The sequence below is a fragment of the Dermacentor andersoni genome, chromosome 3, assembly GCF_023375885.2.
Source record: "Dermacentor andersoni chromosome 3, qqDerAnde1_hic_scaffold, whole genome shotgun sequence".
Classification (NCBI taxonomy): Eukaryota; Metazoa; Arthropoda; class Arachnida; order Ixodida; family Ixodidae; genus Dermacentor; species Dermacentor andersoni.
The window spans coordinates 171,216,178-171,232,379 of record NC_092816.1 but is presented as its reverse complement, the minus strand read 5'-3'; the positions used below and the strand labels follow the sequence as shown (position 1 = coordinate 171,232,379).

At 43.4% G+C, this 16,202-nt stretch overlaps 1 protein-coding gene and 1 long non-coding RNA gene across 2 annotated transcripts in view; one reads left to right on the top strand and one right to left on the bottom strand.

Moving 5' to 3' along the window:
• The window catches only part of LOC126524466 (uncharacterized), a 116,813-nt gene that overhangs the window by 51,000 nt on the left and 49,611 nt on the right, over positions 1–16,202 (top strand). The gene's annotated exons all lie outside the window — the stretch shown is intronic.
• On the bottom strand, positions 612–5,198 carry LOC129383076 (uncharacterized). Its single transcript, XR_008611015.1, has 2 exons — positions 5,118–5,198; positions 612–2,773 (listed from the first exon to the last, which is right to left on the bottom strand). It is a non-coding gene; the product is annotated as an uncharacterized lncRNA (long non-coding RNA).

Below are 16,202 nucleotides of genomic sequence, written 5' to 3'. Positions count from 1 at the left end.
AGCAGTCTTTCAAATGTTTGAAATCAGTGAAATGCGATTTGTTTTGTTTTCTTTTGTTTGCATTAAAGTTAACGATGTTGTTGAACAAGTTATTGCCTGTCCAAACTACTACACACATCGCACGAGGTCCTTGAAGTTACTGTGTCAGGGCCTCGAAAGTCCTTGAACACCACTGAATTTTTTTCTTCAATATTGCTATGAACCCAGTAGAACAACTGTCATGGAATAAAAACCTTGGCTGAACAGGGGTTTATACGCAGAGCACAGGAAACTAGAAATGCAGTAGTAGGCATGGAGGGCCCTGAAAAAAATGTGCCACATCTGCTCGTCTGCCTTATGTTCCTGCACCGACTTTCGCATTTTTAATAGAAGTGCACTTTCTGTTCTACTCCAATAAACGCAACATTACCAACTCCAGTGTGGGGCAGTCCTTCAGCCAGTGCAGAACTCTTTCTGTACATCCCAGTCAGCTCTGTCATTTTTGAAGCATTGTAGTACAAGATTTGTCAAACTGGTTTAGCAGAATATGAGCAGTACACTCTTAAATTAGCTGTTTATTTGTATGCACAAGTTCAGGTCCTCAGTTTGGTTGCATGACAAATTGCCATACCTCAATAGATACAACAAACAATTTTATTACAGTTTAATAAAATCCAAACAGTAATAATCACAACAATATAATGACATGCATTTCTTTTGGTATGTATACAACCCATGTCTTGGCACTGTATAAATTCAACTATACATCGCAAGTACTGTGTTCTGACCACAATTATTCACATGCGTAAAACCATCACAGCAATTCTTCAACAAATATCACAGTGATTAGTGACATACACTTTGTAACTGCTTTACATGAGCATAATGTATACAAATGGTCCCTGTGTACCTACACATGACTAGTGCCACCCGAGTACTATTACTCACAGGTGTAAAACCAACAAAGCAGTTCTTTAAAAAATATCACAGCGCTTAGTGACGTACATGCTGTAACTCCCTTGTAGAAACTTAATACAAACACGTGAGGACACAGAAAGCTAGCAGTGGGCCTACATGGGAATACCACCGCCTCAATACTAATTCACAAGTGTAAAACCAACCAAGCAGTTCTTTAAAGAATATCGCAATGCTTAGTGACATACATTTTTTAACTAGCTTATATAAACTTTATACAAACATGAGAACAATACACAAAGCTAGCGGTGCACCTACATAGAAGTGCGGCCATCTGAACACGATTATTTGCAAGTTTAAGCTCAACAGAACAGTTCGTTATAGTGACGCACATTTTGTAACTGCCTTATACAAGCTTAGTGCAAGCACAAGAATGCGGAAAAATATAAATTATAAACTTGCTCTATGCATACACAAACAGATCAACACAAATGGTAAACACCGCTTTGAAGACACATGTGACTGTGGCAAAGTGCAGTGCTACGCCGGTTGAAACTGCCATCCACAAAAGTATTGAGCAATGCTTAAACCACAGGCAATAAAGTGCTGAAAGACTGCGTCTCTAACGTAACTATTTTAATTCAAATTTCTTGAATATAGGGCTGTCTTGCACATAAGGCATCTGATCCAACTGACCTGATTTTACACCTACGTGCATACAATGCACTCAGATATAACTGGTAATAATAATTATAAAAGCCATTTAAAAACTTGATACTATGATGATGATGCATGACTAGAAAAGTTCTGTCCCCCTCGTACTTGTTAAAAAGGTGTAAGTAAGACAAATGTTCTTTTTTTCCTCAATTTTTGCATTAATGGACACCCGAGAACCTCGAACCGACACAAAAGAAAGATACTGCTATGTTAATAGTGTTATGAATAATTTTTTGTGAAAGCGTTTTTACAGACAAGTTGCAGTGTCGTTTCTAGAGGTTGAGCTGTATCTTGCAAAATATCTAGAAGAGTGGTCATATGGGAGCATGACACTATGTCATAATGTTAGTTTCAGTTGACTCTCTTGCCCTACAAGTCGCTGGTCACTGTGGCCAGTGATGCAACAGCAGTGTCTGTGTGATTTTCATCACACTTCTGTCCTATGCCATCCTTACCAGAGTTGGCGGCACATAGATACCCAAATTTCGATAGTATTTCTTTCTCAGGTGGTTGCTTTTGATTTGCTCAATATCAGTTGGCACTTCAGCTGCATCAAACTTCTTTTTTACCTCTTCAACAACTACATCAACAACAATCTTATGACTCCTGTGTTGTCCTTCTAGTTGCCTACAAAGACCAGTCAATCTAGAAACAACACTGACAGTCTCTACTATCTTATAATGGGGGAGAGGTGCGTCCCACCATGTGTTCCACATTGTTGTCGCTATGTGGGCTGGCTGGGGAGGCAACAACTGTAATATGTTTGCATTTGCATATCTTAAAGTGATGCTTGTACTGTGTTATAACGCCCAACTTAGTCTTGCACTTGCTGCACAAGACTGGCTCACAGTCGTGGTGAAAAGCTTTTGTATGTTGAGCAAATGAGTTGTATGCACTACAAAAAAGTCACAGTGATAGCACACATGTTGCTCTACCAGACCTGATGTGGTTCCTTCTGACACTGCTGCTGATACTGACGCACTGCTGCTTGCCTCGTACACTGTTGCAGCTGCAGTAGACATGGCCGTCTCTGTATCTATTGCTGCCGTGTCATCTGTCATGGTAACTTCAAGCGGTATCGGGCTCACTTCTGCAACAGAGATGTCGTTTGCCCCTTGAGGGCTCTCGTCATCAGGGCCAGTAATTTCGTAGGCATTGTCTCCTGCATCGAAGAACCAATAAGAACAGCCTGAATTAATAAACATAGCTCTAAAAAGTACGGACATCAAGACTTAACCACAAACTTTGCACATCAGTTACCGGGCTTAATGAATAATACTTGCAGGAGGAGTTACACAATTGTGTGTGTATATTACAGTAAAGCCTCATCAGAAGAGATACTCAAGAGGCACGGGAAACATGTCTCTTGAAACCAAAAATTTTAAAACACTGAGCAGCCAGACTAGATCACTTTATTATGCATCATCACTAAAGTATGTTTAGATATATCTGAAGGAATAATTGCTCAGGTTGGCTTAAAGGGCCCCTAAACCACTTCTCGACATTTTTTGAGCATTTCAAGTAAACACGCGTATCGAAATCAGAATGCCGTCACAATCGACGAAGCCAAAAGCCACAGTGCGTAGCACTGCGGGAGCACCACAATATGAAGAAAACGACCCCGTGCGCCTCTCTGGACCTATCCAGCACCCCCCCCCCCCCCCCCAGTTTGTCCCGACGTCACCAGGCTGTCTCTGATGATGTCACCAGTTTCCGGTGCTGTCGATTGGTCGAACGAAAGAGTACGACTGCCGGCAAGGCCTGCAAGCAAATACACACACTCCTTCTTCCTCGTCGTGTTGCTCGCGATGCCATTGTGGGCAGCCAATGGGGGCAAAGAACAGAAACGCCAACAGAAGGGTCTCCCTATGAAGCTCTTCAACACGAGTCACCATACAGTTCCATTGTATTGGCGAGGTCATTAGCGCCACCCCTCACAGGATGACGGGCCAGCGCGGCAGCAACAGAACTCGTTGGTGATGGCCTGTCCCGTAACATTTGGAGGTGTACTAGGCGAGGAAAAGACGATACTGTCCAGATGGCGTGTACCAGATGAAAGAGTAAAATGAGTGGGGACTACTTTTCGATAATCAAACACACGTAGCTCCACTATTACTGCACCGTTTCGAAAAATTCTCGTGGCTACCTGTTCGTTGACTTATCGTGTACAACTGCAACACCGCAACTAAATTTCAACCTCGGTGGTTTAGGGGCCCTTTAAAGAAGACATTCGCAGCTTTTTAGTGACTGTAGATTGTGTTAGCTTCCTTCCCAACTTCTGGAATTTAAACACTTCACTTTGCAAGCCTTGCTGCTCGCAGTACCTTTGAGGAGCTCTTAGACGCTCATCAGCTTCAACTGCCGACACTTTCTGCCCTGCACTGTCCTCGTTGCCCTCCTTTTCTAGTTCATGCTAAAAGACACATGCGCAATTGACTTGTGTGAGGATTGCGTTATCTTTACGCCCTTCGGAGCACACAAGGTGCACGAAGTGAATGTGTCTGGGTTGTGTCCCTTCGAAGTAGTGAATACTTAAAATTCATCCTTAGTAACAAAGGTGTCTCTTGTGTACAGTATTGTTAACGTGGCAAACATCGGAAAACCAACCAAACCATTTTCAGATGTCTCTTACAACCAAGTCTATCTTGTAATGAGATTCTACTGTACTGAATATTTTTCATCTATGGATCATCTGCATGTACATGTAGTCACAAAGACATGTTGTGTGGAATGGCGAATCAGGAAACAGTTCGTACTCTTACTTTTTGTCCCTAACATAAGCAGCTGATAACAATATGATAAAAAAGCAGGCAATGAGGCTAGCATGGAACATAATCCTTCAGCTCTAAGCAGTTTTTTGGGCCCACATTATTCCCTCATATGACATAAGGAAACAACTTGATTGCAGTAGTGGCTGCATGTGATCTCAGTTGATTGAAACTATACGTAAGGTTGTCCTGTATGTAATTTTATCAGAGTGCTTTTTAGATATCCTGCTGGCGATCCTGGCTGCACGATGCTTCTCATGCTTTTTGGCACGATTCCTTTCTTTTCCACTCCACTCTTTTTTCTGGTTTTCTCCCCTTTCTCTTCCCCTTGTGTAAAACAGCACACCTGAAGTATCAAATCTATTGAACTAACGTGTGCATCAAACCTGTGAACATGTGTGCTTCTCTGTGGTCTGTGTTGTATTTTCGCGCTGTACAAGTCAATTCAACATGAAAGATGGAACGTCCCTGCCTTTACTTTAATTGTATATGTGTGTGTATGTGTGTGTATATATGTCTCTCTCATGTTTTGAAATATATGTACATTCAGGAGTGCCTGCATGCTCTTCTCCCCTGCTCCAGTGACGAAAAGGAGAGCCCGTTTATGTACCATAGTAAAACATTCAAAGGCTTTCAGTGTGCCCATTACATCCCTTATCATATGGATCTGTCACAATACAGAGTAGCAGTGGTCCATAATACTAGCCCATCCCAACATAACTATAAATTTGCACATACCGAAATGCTGCGAAACAGCTGTTGCAAAGCCGCTGGTGCTGGCAATTTCCGCAGCACTGCAGTGGTACAGCCGAGCTCTACCTGTATAGTGACAAATGCATATGCATGTTAGCAACTCGGTAGTTGCTGATGGTTTCATAAGCTTTACACTACACAATAAAGTGATCTAGACAACTTTGTTGGAACAAATGCACATAATTAGGACACCATTTAAACACTAACACGATTAATTGCCCCCAATCTCTCACTCACTAAGGGATAATACTACTGAAACATCGGTGGAGAGCTCAGATTAACACAGCCCATAAAGGACAAGCTTTTTTTGAGGAAAACAGCTATAACAGCGGTTAGTTTTCTTGATCATTTTATGTGGTAGCTTTGATTTAAATGTCATGCAGTACTATAAAATATGAAGTGCCGCATTTCTAGCAGCAGAAGGCGTCGTCAGCCTCATGGTACAACAGATTTTTGCAATGTTTGTGTCAGTGAGCCGACACATACAAAGAAAACCGAATTCACACATACATATACAGTGCCAAGTGCACTTCTGAAAACGCAGCCACCAGTTCCAATGCTGCTTAAAGGAAAGGTTATATAGAGTCCGAGACTGCATGGAACAACCACTTATGACTGTAAGTGTATGATCTGCTGATTGGAGAGGTAGTCACGTGCTATTTCTAGTCTCTTTTAGAAGCATTACTAAAGGATAAATTAAGATATATTCATAAGTCACGAATTTCACGCATCCACAGTTTGGCTAAATAACTTGTGAGAAAAAGACATGTTTACCTGGAATAGCAACCTTTTTTCCTGCTGCAAATCTTTCCTTTGAATTAATGAGATAACTTTACAGCGACCTAATATATTGCGTTTCTCGCAACTACTTGCCGGCAGTGGCGAGTTAGTGTTTATATCCGACTCATTGGGCGACAATACTGCCAAGCACAAATGCTTCACGAACACGAGAACACGTCCCTCGCAGAGAATAGCAACCATATATGCCTCTGTGAGGCATAATCGCACCTTTGTGGTCAAAATGTACATTAGAACGACACCCCCCCCCCATCTCATTAAAAAAAAAAGCCTCAGTACAAGGCAGCAGCCAACTGCATAATGTGAAATTGCAACTGATGTCCACTTACTGGTGGCTTGTGTTTGAGTCACTTCTGGCAGTTGACTGGGTGCTGAGAAATGCATGTCCTGGGTTGTCCCTACAAAACATACAGCGTTATGTCAAATGTTGAAAATATATATACGCCGGCATTTCATAAGTCGCAAAACAAACGAGTAATCTAATAAACAACTGTAATGTAAACAGAGTACGCATCTTAAGATAGGCTGTCAACTGGTAATGCATTAGGCGAAAAACCTAATGCATAGGAAAGACTATATGTATACACACGAAGCTGACACACAATTTAATTCGCTCTAGGTTTTTCCGTGCAGTATAATATATTAAAATTATTATGTCTCGTGGTTAGAGCAAAATTAGTGTAAATTACGCACTAAATTATGTACCCTGGAAAGCTTTTCTTCAAGATACACCTGTGCGCGCTTCAAATGAGTAGCGTTGTAAAATTTACGTACATGGCATTTAATATAGTTGCTGAACACGGATTTCCTTTGCCCTGTGTCGTGTGCAGTGAGCTACATATATCTGCCCCCCCCCCCTTTTTTGTACTAGCCATACTGCGTGCCACTGCACCTATACGCACGTCAGTAAACCTCACGACACAGAAATAAAAAAAAGAAGCGCCAATGACCCATGCCTGCATGTTGTACGGGGCCTAACCAAACCAAGCATGGGCTGTTGCTTTTTATAGTAAACACAGGCACCGTGCTCATTGCAAGTATGTATCATGTCACTAAGCAAATATGCAATTTCATTGTACCACTATTTTTTTTATCACATGGATGTACCTGTTGAGAGGTAAGACAAAAAGCAGTCACTTCTCAGAACTAATCAGCTTTTTTTAAACACATTTCTAACTTTTCAATGACACTTGCTGCTATGCGTTTGTCTCCAGAGAGCATACTTGATTTGACTTTCCAATCAGAGACATTACATAAATATACCATGTTAAGATGACTGCCTGGAGCATGTGAGAATTTTCATCTTGGTGTAACATACTGTATCTTGATTTTGTTGACATTTGGTCAAATGGTACACCCAATATACCCACATACTAGTTTTTGTGTCGAAATTGCATGCCAATGCATTTTGATTTATGGGCATTCGCTCCTCTGCACTACGTGAAGTCACGCTGCACTGGCTCTTTCACATCCTCTTGTCCTTGCAGCTGCCTTCTTGCGTTATATAAAGCGGGGGCCTGAAAAATATCGTGTGCAAAAGTTAACACAAGGGCATGGTGCAAAACAACATCAAGACAGTCAAGGCCATGGCAATAAAAGAAAGTCTTAGCTCTTAGTCTTCCTAGTGAAATGCATGCAAAACATCCAAATGACTGCAACAGTCAACTGCTAAACTAACTTCAATTTTTTTATTTAAACAAAAAACAAATAACCAACAGTTCATCGTTGTTTGTCACCAATGTTAGAATACTCCTGCTAATAAATAGAATATTGGTCATTTTCAGACGTCATAGGTCTTTCATAAGTCTGATGTATAGCAAACACCACTTGTGACACATCCTAAGCACGTGCCCAGTGTGCCCCCCGCACCACCCCTGGTTGTGCCACTGCTGAACCCATATTTGAGGATCATAGCTGCAAACGTGATGCTCAGTAGGGATGAAAGTATTGTCCTTCAGTTCAATGGATACATGAATGTGCCTATAAAAAAGGGCAACAAGGCTTGTTATGGCAAGCTTACCCACATTTCAATACTAACAAGTAAGTTCACTGCGGCCCGCATCCAAGCTTACTAAAAGGCATGAACTTATTTTCATTTATGAGGTGCGCAATGGAGTTGATTTTTCACAGACTCGACTACTGCTGCAGTTTGAAATCTAGCATTTTAGATTCTTGAAGGCATGTAAGAGTTGCAGTTAAACCACAGTTATTAGTTTATTAGACCAACTTATTCCCCGCAGGGGCGTCTGCGGAAGCAGGCGTTTGGTGTGTTGCGCCACCACGTACCCGAGCACACGAGGGTTGGACCCTCCCGCGTGTAGCCGTGCGCGGCTTAGCCGTGTCCGGGGAAAGGGGGATCCTGGAGGTTGAGCCGATGCCGGGTGTTCGGACCTTTAAGGCCCCCCGGCGGAGGCAACACACCTCTTTGGCCTCTGCTTCACGTAGACGGCACCCCCGGACTGACCCACCCGGGGGAAATCGGCAGTTGCCTCTTCCTGTCCCCCTCTCCAATCTTCGTCTTTCTCTCTCACTTTGAATCTTTCCTGTCTTCTACTCACTTCAGTTTACTTCTCATTTTCCAGGCAGCAAGGGTTAACCGTGTGTATCTACCCAACCTTGGGCACATATATTAGGTTATAGCGGCGTTGTATAGCTGACGCATACAGGTATGTTCCTGACCTCGTAGCGTCCCCTTGTTGGGCTCGGTGGTGGGTGGCTACCATCGCCGCTGAATATTCCAAGAATACATGGCAAATGCATTCCCCCTCCTTGCAGATCGTCCTATCAAAAGAGGGCGCACCGAAGCAATTTTTGATTTCACTTTGAAAACCAACGCAGAAACGTTCCCACGCTACCATGTGATACACAGTGAAGGATCTCTGCCAATGAGAAAACTATCGCCATTCCTAATAGCAAAATGCCTAGTTGAAAAAATCGGAAAGCAATACAAAGCTTCAAAGATGTCAAGTGGGGACCTCCTCCTTGAACTCAAAACCAAAGACCAAGTTGCAAAGCTCGCAGATCTAACCAGTGTCGGTAACATCAAAGTCACAATCTCAGCACACCGTTCTCTCAACACAAGCAGAGGTGTAATATCAGAAGAAGATTTCTTAAACCTAAGCGATGAAGAACTCCTAGAAGGTTTCCAAGAACAAAATGTAATCAAAGTTCAAAGAATAACTCTCCGAAGAAATGATGAACAAACCCCGACCAAACACGTTATACTTACCTTTGGTACCAGTATTGTACCTACTACACTTGATGCAGGCTATCTAAAGATCAACGTAAGACCGTATATCCCAAACCCGAGGCGGTGTTTCAAGTGCCAGAGATTCGGACATGCATCGCAATCATGCAGAGGTAAATCGACATGTGCAAAGTGTAGTGCCAATGACCATCAGTCGGAAAACTGTAATGCTGCTCCACACTGTACAAACTGCAAAGGAGATCATCCAGCATATTCACGATCTTGCCCCTGCTGGAAGAAAGAGAAAGAGATAATTGCACTTACAGTGAAAGAGAAGATTTCCTTTTATGAAGCAAGAAAGAAACTAAGACACTTACCTCAAACAACCTACGCCAGTGCGGTGCGACAGGGGACAGCACCGCAGTGGTCTCAGGAGTCTACAGGGACCGCAGTCAGTGGCCCAGTAGTAACTCCATCCGTCCCCTTGGTGGCAGCAGCCAGTCCTGCTCCATCATCATCATCATCACAGACTGGCCTGCAGACCCCGGTTCCACAGGGCCCCAGGCTAAATCGAACTCCCAGGCCTGAGACGCGCGTCTCAGCGCCTGGTTCTCGATCATCCAGCGCCTCGGAGAAGGTTATGGATGTCGACACCAAAACTCCGGCGTCATCGACGCCAAAACATCAGCGCTCTCTGGAGCGCACTAAGAAAGACAAGCTCACAATAACTACGCGAACAAAGGGACCGGTAACCTGAACGGTTACCGTTCTTTTAATAGCACATTCCGACTAACAAATGTCACCTACAGTTACTTAGTACATATATGTAAATTACCATTCTCAATTCTGCCACTATGGCTTTTATAGTGCATTGGAATTGTAGAGGACTGATTCGCAATTTAGGTGACATTAAGGACATAATAAATAACTTTTCGCCAATCGCATTTTGCCTACAGGAAACAAACTTAGGCCCTAAACACAGTCAATTCCTTAGAGGTTTCACCGTTGTCCGAAAGGACCGCGAATGTTCCAACCGGTTGTCAGGTGGAGTGGCTATAGTCGTGCAGGGCGGCACTCCTACCCGAAATATCCTATTAAGTACATCTTTAGAGGCCGTAGCTGTCACCATTCTATCCTACAAAACAATCACCATTTGCTCACTATATATCCCACCCCACACATTTTACTATCAAAGACTTAGAAAATCTAACAGAACAGTTACCGGAGCCATTTGTCTTGGTAGGAGATTTTAACGCTCATTGTACTCTTTGGGGCAGTGTCAAAACTGACCAAAGGGGGCAACTCGTTGAAGATTTTATCCTGTCAAATAATATTTGTCTTTTAAACTCAGGTGCGCCAACTTACTTCTCACCGACTTCTCGCACATTTAGTTGTTTAGATTTAGCTTTTTGTTCACCCTCTCTTTTTACTGATTTTCAATGGGAAGCTCTCGACACGTCATATGGTAGCGACCACTTACCCGCACTCATCAAACACCTATCATCACCACAAACCCTACTAACTAGACCACGCCGATGGAAATTACAGCTCGCTGACTGGCAGGTTTTTATGCAGAACGCGAAACTGGAAAATGTCTTTTCGCCAGAGCTCAGTATTGATGATCTTAATAAAAAAATCACTGAAGTTATAATCACAGCGGCAGAAAAGGCGATACCGCAGTCTTCCGGTATTGTGCGCAAAAAGCTAAATCCTTGGTGGACAAACGGATGTACTAAAGCCAAAAAAGAACAAAATAAGGCCTGGGGAATACTACGAAGGTACCCCACTTATAACAATCTTCTAAATTTCAAACAGGCCAAAGCCAAAGCACGATATATTCGAAGAAATGCAGAAAAATTATCATGGCGAAAATACATATCTTCAATCAATAGTACAGTGACATCAAAACGAATGTGGGACCAGGTGAGGAAATTTAGAGGAGAGTACTCATCATACACTATACCACTACTTACATGTCCAGGCACACAAACAACACTACAGGACCAGGCCAACTTATTAGGTGAACACTTTCATAACATATCCAGCTCAGCAAACTATTCAAATACATTTTTAAAATATAAAGAATCGGCTGAGAAAGAGAGGCTGCCTACCACTGGGGCTTCAGCTGAAATGTACAATAAACCCCTCACAATACATGAATTGAACAGAGTTCTCTCTGCTGGTAAAAAAACGGCAACAGGTCTTGACCGTGTGCACTACACAATGCTGGCACACCTATCCCAAGCGTCGGTAGGGGCACTTCTTAAATTTTTCAATAATATATGGGAGTCTGGGGTAATGCCCACAGATTGGAAAAAAGCGGTAGTGGTACCTTTTCTAAAACCTGGTAAACCCGCTACATCCCCTAGCAGCTACAGACCCATTGCACTAACAAGTTGTCTAGCCAAATCTTATGAGAGCATTATAAACATAAGACTCACATTCATCCTAGAAACAAGAAACCTAATAGACAAAAACCAGTGCGGATACAAAAAGGGCTGTTCCACCACTGACCATCTCGTGCGACTAGAGCATGAAATACGTGACGCGTTTCTTCACAAGCAATACTGCCTCGCGGTTTTCTTTGATTTTGAAAAGGCATATGATACCACATGGCGATACGGAATTTTGAGAGACCTGGCTGACATGGGAATTCGCGGAAGAATGCTGAATTGTCTATGCGATTTCATGTCAAACCGAACATTTCAAGTACGTCTCGGCACAATACTCTCGCGCACATTCACACAAGAAAATGGCGTTCCACAAGGTTGCATTTTGAGCACAACGCTCTTCATAGTCAAAATGAACTCTGTGAATAAGATCATCCCATCATCTGTTATGCACTCAATATATGTCGACGATTTGCAAATGGCTTGCCGCGCCTCAAGCCTACCCACCTGTGAACGACAACTACAAATAACGATAAATAATCTTACACAATGGGCTAACAAAAATGGTTTCCGGTTCTCAACACACAAAACTGTTACAGTTCTCTTTTCCCAGAAGCGAGGGTTACACTGTACTCCAGGTCTCACATTGCATGGTATAACGCTACCGGTCAAAGAACACCATAAATTTCTAGGCGTAACGTTTGACACTAAACTGAACTTCCTGGCCCACATTAACGCAACCAAAATTAAAGCAAATAAAGCACTAAATATCCTCAAGGTTTTATCACATAAGCACTGGGGATCTGACCGTACATGTCTGCTACGTATATACCGATCCCTTGTACGTAGCATCCTCGACTACGGTAGTGTAGTTTATGGTGCAGCTAGGCAGTCCTACATTAAGCGACTTGATCCAGTTCACAATCTTGGCCTACGACTGGCGAGCGGTGCCTATAGGACATCGCCTGTACAAAGTTTATACGTTGACGCTAATGAGCCTTCATTACAGCACCGCAGAGCACAACTTACACTTTGCTATGTACTAAGAATTCGGTCATCGCCACAACATATATGCTACAACATCGTAACACAGTGCCAATCACGAATACACTACACAAATAAACCAAACATGATTCGGCCACTCATCTTAAGACACGAACAATACTGTCAGACTTATGATATCCCTCCTGAAGCCCTGCAGGTTGCCGAAAGGCCACCAAGATTGCCCCCATGGTGCAATTTTACACAGCTGTGTGACTGGACGTTAACACATATAAAGAAAAAAGACATTCCACAAGAGCACATAATACAAGAGTTCCGAGCTCTCCAAGAAAAATATAAAAATTACTCAGAATTTTACACTGACGGCTCTAAAACACAAGAATACGTAGGTGTCGGGATCGTAACAAAAAATTGGCAAAATAGCATTCGCATAAATAATTTTTCTTCAGTCTTTACCGCCGAAGTTTATGCGATTTGGATGGCAGTTAAGAAAATCACTTCCGACAAGCAGAAGAATGCTATTATTTATACCGACTCGTTAAGTGCCCTAAGAGCCCTTAACTTAAACTCCGCGTCTGAACCCCTGCTTGGCGATATCTTAAACATAGTGTTTAACAAGATATACGAAGGAACCATACGATTCTGCTGGGTCCCAAGCCATGTTGGGATAGCAGGGAATGAAGCTGCAGATAGAAGCGCATCCATGGCAGCGCACAAGAGCATCACACACATAACACTTCCATACAAAGACAGCATCAGAGTGGTTCGTAAGGCCCTAGCATCAAAATGGCAACAAGAATGGAACTCGTGCGTAAATAACAAGTTACATATAACTAAACCCCTGCTTCACGAGTGGAAATCATGTACTCACCAAGAACGGTTCTATGAGGTAATGTTATGTCGACTTCGAATTGGACACACGCATCTAACACACAATTTTTTACTTCGAAACGAAAGTCCACCAACATGCGAGAAATGTCAGGAAACACTCACAGTAACCCACATCATTATATCATGCCCACACACTGAAACACAGAGACGGAAACATTTCAAAAATTTGTATCACTTACATATACCTCTGCACCCTGCCTTAATATTGGGCGATGACCCACTAGTGCCATTCACTAACCTGTTCCAGTTTTTAGGTGAAACCGATTATCTACATCGACTTTAAGGTAACACAGCTATAACTACCTTAACATTGGATCTTATACTGTCCTGTGACTGGCGCAGCATGGCCTTGGTCGCTTTTGCGCCATTAAACCCGAATTAACTAACTAGACCAACTTATTGTTCTTTGCACGACAGACGACTGGTAACACGGAATTCAAGCAACATTTTATTTCAATATTTTATTTCTCTACTAAAAATATTCAAGCGATAAACACATTTTTATCTGCCACGCAGTAGCAAAATGCACACATGACGCTTGTAACCCCCAGAGGAAGGCTGATTTTGCTGTTCATATGACATAACTCTGACACGCCAACTCATATTAGCAAATGCACAGGCATGTCCAAAAGAATAAGCGTATGCAAAGCGCCCCTGCAATTGTAATTCCACACAGCAGCCGTTATATTCGATGCCGATGCATAACTACTGCTCGACAATTCACCGAGTTCGTAGACATAAGCATCCTTTCAGTTTCGCACCGTGCTCGAAAACCGCAACAGGAGACAAAACCAGACCTATAATCACACCATTTCAATACATGAGCAAAAACAGTTCAGTCTTAGGGATAAACACTGAGAGTGATTTAGTGCGCGACGGCGACGAGCGGCGGCTTCGAGCGACAAAACGGGCCGTCGCTTGAACAGATGGCTCCGTTCTGGAAATCTAGAAATCGTCGCTCGTCGCCCGAAAGTGCTATGAGCGACTAGCGAATAGCGCGAGGCCGGAACTGGATGTACATCGCTCAAACACTACCGATTGTCGCGCGGAACGAGCAAATGATTCAATTTTTATATGTGCAAGGATAATAACCTACTGCAAGACCTCCGGAAATATTTTATGCTACTTTTTATAGTAAAATACATCAACGTAAATTACTAAAGCACGCGTCACGCGTGATTGCAGCCCTCATACCGGCAACACCGGGGAGGCGTCGCTCAAAATCGTCGCTTGCACGGAGCACGACTTGTAGGCGACGAGCGAACGCGACAGCCATCTCCATCGCGTCGCTTGTAGCTGCCGCGCGCAAGATCGCTTATATAGAGTTTATACTTTTTTTCAGCATAAAACATGGATTCCTCATGCGTTTTCAGTAAGTTCAAGGTAACGCGCCCAACTGACCTCTTGCAGCATGCCGCTGAATGCCTGCGGCAAAGTTTCTAACTAGCACTGGTGCTGCACGTAACTTCAGTGGTCGCAGATTCCCCCTGGGTGAGACACCGTCAGGAGCGCGGCTTATTTATAACAAAAGCATGCTGCCAGCAAAATGACGCCTTCTGTTATGTGATTACTTATTTCAACAGCGTTAAAGCGTCCTCTCGCCTGGCGTCTTATTGAACATACCATAGTTCTGGCAGCGTTTGCGATTTTCAAAGCTCTTACAGATAACGGCAAAGTGATAAAATCACATGCAGTTATCGCGACGACTGGCTTTTTCGATTGACATCGAGAGACACAGCGCGTATGCCTAGTCCGTTGTCAATCGCGTCGGCTAAGCGCAGCGACGACTTCCTGGCGATAGCATGTCATATACGGAGAATGTGCACCTAAGTTAGAATTCACTTACCGTGGAGGATTTCTTGTTATATCCAAGGCATGACGAACGACTGTCGTGTTGACGCGGCGACGCGAGATGCCTGACACACGATCTCCCTTGGATGGCCTTTGTTGCTGCTCGCTGGAGGGATCACCTTTCTCCGGTGCTGTGTTGTTCCGCGATCTTGAGCGCGCGCGCGCGCGGTGGAGCAACTCCGAGTGAAAAAGTAGAGCGCTCGCTACGCGTTCCTTTGAACTGCGGTGGCCTGTTCTCTTAGAAGCAAAACGATGTGTTCTTTGCTCAGCATGCATGAGTGATACATTGCCATGTTCGGGGCCGGCCACCTACAGTTGCAGCAGAAGATTGCGCTAAGTTTTGTTCTCTATTGCCGCAAGAGCAGAACGGGCATTCTACTCTCTCTCTGAAGGGGAGAGTGAAAAGCACATTTCACTCTCTCCTTGGCGACTGAGTGAACAATGCATTTCACTCTCCTCGAAATTTTGTGAGAGTAAAACAACTCTTTGAAGAGTAAATCAGCAGCTTCACTCCTGCGATACCCTTCCTAGATTTTAGAGTGTAGCTAGTAGAAAGCGACCACGTGGACGTGTCATGTCACACTGAATTCCACTGTTTAAGCTGTAGGAATGTTTTGAATCTCTACTTGACGCTTTAAGACGACACCATTAGTTTCTGATGCGATGAAGCGAAAAGCATTCCGGAGATCGAAGACGAAGAGTCCTTATGGGACCTATCCTTGTCCACTGATGTCGCTTGTCATCGTAATATGCTCAACACAGCTCTGCAGGGAAAGGTTCATCTTATTCTTCACACGGTGAGTGCCATATTCGTGTTCTAAGAGAACCTGCGCGTGTTCATATCGCACCTTACATGCGGCAACATAGGGGACTTTTCTACCTGCAAGAAGCTCGTTCCTGCTGGAGAGAAGCACAGGTGGTGGTGGTGCGTTGTAGGAACAGGCGTGTTTA